Source organism: Limulus polyphemus, unplaced genomic scaffold, assembly GCF_000517525.1.
Source record: "Limulus polyphemus unplaced genomic scaffold, Limulus_polyphemus-2.1.2 Scaffold335, whole genome shotgun sequence".
NCBI classification, from domain to species: Eukaryota; Metazoa; Arthropoda; class Merostomata; order Xiphosura; family Limulidae; genus Limulus; species Limulus polyphemus.
The window spans coordinates 266,190-270,738 of NW_013665945.1; the positions used below are offsets into that span (position 1 = coordinate 266,190).

The 4,549-nt window shown below is 35.9% G+C and overlaps 1 long non-coding RNA gene and 1 other non-coding gene across 2 annotated transcripts in view; one reads left to right on the plus strand and one right to left on the minus strand.

Moving 5' to 3' along the window:
* Positions 1-1,971: 1,971 nt before the first annotated feature.
* LOC111085329 overlaps positions 1,972-4,549 on the minus strand; it is a 19,505-nt gene continuing 16,927 nt past the window's right edge. The window contains exon 3 of the long non-coding RNA XR_002610172.1: positions 1,972-2,048. This is a non-coding gene — a long non-coding RNA (uncharacterized LOC111085329). The remainder of the gene's footprint in view (positions 2,049-4,549) is intronic.
* Trnak-cuu lies at positions 3,308-3,380 on the plus strand. Its single transcript has one exon. It is a non-coding gene; the product is annotated as a tRNA-Lys (tRNA).

Consider the following 4,549-nt stretch of genomic DNA (forward strand, 5'->3'; position numbering starts at 1 on the left):
AAACACTTGCTTTTAGAAAATCAATCATTGGCTTCAAATCTTGGTATTTCTCATGTTCTGCTTTGATGTCTATATTTGGTTCCACTTCACCATCATCAACTCTTTCAGTCACTTTGACTTCAGCTTGATGGCACCTGGTAAGTTCAACCTCCCTTTTAACACTTACCAGAATTCGGCCTTTGTTGTTCTCAAACGTCATTTTATCAAAATTAACAACACACTTCCTTGGTAGTAAATATTGTTTGTTTGTTTGTTTTGAATTTCGCGCAAAGCTACACGAGGGCTATCTGCGTTAGCCGTCCCTAATTTAGCAGTGTAAGACTAGAGGGAAGGCAGCTAGTCATCACCACCCACCGCCAACTGTTGGGCTACTCTTTTACCAACGAATAGTGGGATTGACCGTCACATTATAACGCCCCCACGGCTGAAAGGGCAAGCATGTTTGGTGGGACGGTGATTTGAACCCGCGACCCGTAGATTACGAGTCGAGCGCCCTAACCATCTGGCCATGCCGGGCCAGGTAGTAAGTAGTCCAATCTTAATATGCATTGGTCTTCAATGTCAGCCAAGTATACTTTGTGTCTGTCCTTCATGCCCATGAGCTCAATAGTTACCCACACTGGTCCCCACAATCTTGCATAATGCCCTTTCAACCACAGAGCTTCTGTATGGCTTGAGGTACTCTTTTGTGATCTAGCACCTTGATATTCACAAGTGTTTGCTGAGAAGCAGAATCTATGACAAAGTTGCACCTTTGGCAATCCAGCTTTCCTGTCACGTAGACACTATGTGTGCTTGGCATTTTACACCTAGCTGTTGGGACTTTCACGGTGCGGGTAGGTGGGCATCCCTCAACACCGACCACTACTGGTTTCCTTGGGGCTGAGTTATTGTTAGTATTCTTCTTACATTGGATCTTCATATGTCCTTGCTCTCCACAGTTCCAACAACCTTTCTGGTTTGCAGCATTTCCTGTCATGGCATCTTCCCTGTTTTGTAGTTGTTGGCATTGAGCTCTCTTGTGCCCAGGTTTGTTACAGTGTCAGCAAAGTCCCTCAAACTTTTCCAAAAGCTGCCCTCTTCGAACAAGTAACTACGTTTTAGAATCATTTATTCAAGAAATAATTTTCGAAATATATTCTCTTTTTGGTATTAAAAAAAACACAAAAAACAGCAAGACAACTCACTAACTTCAGTCAATATTGTATTTCAAGCCTTATTTCTGTTAGGGTGTAAAATATACATAAACGTCAGGTGTAAAAATATTGAAGTCACAAATTTTAAGAAAAATGAAAACTTTTAAATCACACTTTAAACTAAAGATGACATTTAAATCATCTTTCAAGAATCAAAACCAATTCGGGTATAGAATCCAATCACCTAGCCCTATGCATTTCAAGATGGTGTAGAAATGTACGTGTAGTGGCTGTAATGCAATGACCTTGACAAAACTATACGCCAATTACACCCGCGAACATGTGGGAGAACGAAAGAAAACTAGTAATTTTTATAATAGATAATGTTTCTTTAATCGAAAGTTCAATATTGAATAATTCGGATGAGATGACTTTGAAATTTTCAAACAAGATGGGATGGTTGCTGTTTCCCTCGGTGTGCGAATTGTGGAGTCTGGACATTAACTAAACTGTTCTAGCAGTTCGATTTATTTATATAATTAAGGTATCGGCTGAGGTCCTGCTATCTGTGTAAATAGTGAAAAACACCACCCTATAAAAACCACCCAAAGCTTCTTTTCCAATATAGGATATAGTTTATTAAAGGGGTATTTAAAAGTATACAAACATAAAATTCTTTTATTGAAAACTTTAATAAAGATGGCAAAAAATGCGACAATTATAGCTCAAAGCGTGCGTTGGAAATAAAAATTCAAGTTTTTCAAAATACTTATTTTTAATGATGAACAATAGAACGACGACAAAAACAACAAACATTTGACACGTGCGTGTGTACGGTAACAAACATTTAATTCTTTAACATTTCTGAATGTACATATTTCATCTTTAGCAAGCTATATTGAAGAAGGTAAACTATTAGGTACACAAATTTATAAAGTGCAAACATTTTCTAAATAGTAATTAAAACAGAGTAAAAAGATGAAGTCAACTATAAGGAAAAACGAGAACGAATAGGATAGTGCAACAATATTATGCAAGTTATTCAAAAGAGACTTAATTGTAACGAAGATGTGTTATTATCTAAAGTTTTGAATTCATTTCATCTTTAGAATGCCCCCCAGTGGCACAGCAGTATGTCTTGCGGACTTACAACGCTAGAAACCGAGTTTCGATACCCGTGGTGGGCAGAGCACAGACAGCCCTTGTGTAGCTTTGTGCATAATTAAAAACAAAACATCTTTAGAAAATATGTGGTGTGTGAAATCCTTTGATAAATCCTCGAGTTTCACACCAGTTCAGCATTGGTTTACACTTTCTCTTGTCAATACGCATTAACAAGGAGTATTGTATTAAAGAGAAATTTTCATATGAAACACGAAATATGTCATTTGTGAACAACAGTTTTAAGTTTTTAGAAAATGCTTATACCGTTGTACGTAATTTGCGACAATGTGCATTGTATAAGCGAGATTGCACGAAGAAAATCTATATTGAGCCTCTTTATACTTTAAACGCGTTTAAACTTGTTCGAAATGTAATGGTAAAAAGGAAAGAGAGCTCGTCTCTTTCATTTATCGCAAAGCTGTACTACAGCTTATCTGCGCTGTGTGGAATGCGTGTAATCGAGCCCTCTATTTCAGCGTTATAAATCCTGAAATAGAAAAGGATGAAAATATTTACGTTCGTAAGCTGGCTTGAGTATAAATTCCTCCACATGTTCTTGGCGTGGGGAATTTGGTGAAGCTTTTAAGGTCAAATTTGTTTCAAATTATTGTTCTACAGAAAACATTAGCTAGATTTCGTTTAGGCCTAAGCACGGTGAAAGAACCATCTCCTGTATTTGTTACTTTCATACACATAGAGGAAAGGTAAGTACCTCAAACGATTAACGTATGTAAATTTGTTAACCCTTTGAATAGGGATGGCTGATCAGACTTCGTGCAATTCCAGTTCTCTTGTTTCCTTTTATTCAAAGAAGTGAACACAGACGTAGGCTTAAGAGAATAGAAATTTGTCTTTAGGGAATTCTTTAATGAAATACTCTCGCTATTTAGATATAACTCTAGTAGGCATCTAGTGAGGGATAAGGTAGGAAAAAGTGAATACTCACTCAAAATTGCAAATTAGAGACATATTTACAAAGAACAAAAAATATGATAATTAAAAAACCAGCCCGACTAGCTCAGTCGGTAGAGCATGAGACTCTTAATCTCAGGGTCGTGGGTTCGAGCCCCACGTTGGGCGATATATTTTTATCCCAGTTTCAGAGTGTGATGTTAAACGACGTACTACAATTTTTCTTCTACTCTGTAAAATTTTCAACGGCATTTCTTCATTGATCCATTCGCTTGCAGGCGATGTTAGCGAACCGTTCGGTGTCTGTGTTGTAGAGGATTTTACAGACCCAGCTAGCGACGAAGTTGTGTAATAACCAAGGATTATGTTATGATTTTACTCATTAGAAGCTGGAGTAAATTATCGGAACGCGTTTGAAGGTCCTTCTTAAGGGATATTCTTTGTAAATGAAGGATGTGTTATGATGTACACTGGCAAGGATGAAGATTAATGACGGTTTTGATATTTTTCTAATTTTTACACAAAGCTGGTACATTTGGAGTTATTACGAATTGATGAACATTAAACTCTCTGAAATATTTTTTCATATATTATTCTAAACTCGAATCGTGTATTTTTAGTCTTTATTACTGTCATCAATGAACCTGTTTAACATACATGGCTCAGATACAACAAACATGGTTACATTTCCTATATAACGTTACCCAGTTTTTCAACATTAAGGTTATTCTCGACGAACGTATTCGAAGTTTGACTCTTCTCTTTTCGTTTCGAAAATAAATTATGAAATATACGTGGGTAGCATTCGTGCTAATTATAGATAATTTCACTTATTCTCTACTTGCATTGAACGTTTTAACGAGGTGCTAATTCTATTGTTAATTTAGATGCTCTCGTATATTGGGATTAAACTAAGTTTATTTAGTTACATGTTATTCAAAGACTTACTGAGAGAAAATTAACTTACTGATCTGTTAGACGAATAAGCATTAAAGGATACCACAAGACTTTACCACACTTACTTCTTTAAGAAATTTATTGAGAAAAAGAAAGCTGAAACATTTTAATGTTAAAAAAATGAAAAACAATTTAGAAAACTGTCAATTCTTTCACGAAAACCTTAAAAGCAAAACAAAAGCTACTGCACAAAAGTAATATGTTTTGGTGTTGTGCATTCTCGGGGCACCAAATTACCTGAAAGTAACTACGATTTAGAATCATTTATTCAAGAAATAATTTTCGAAATATATTCTATCTTTGGTATTAAAAAAAAAACAGCAAGACAACTCACTAACTTCAGTCAATATTGTATTTCAAGCCTTATTTCTGTTAGGGTG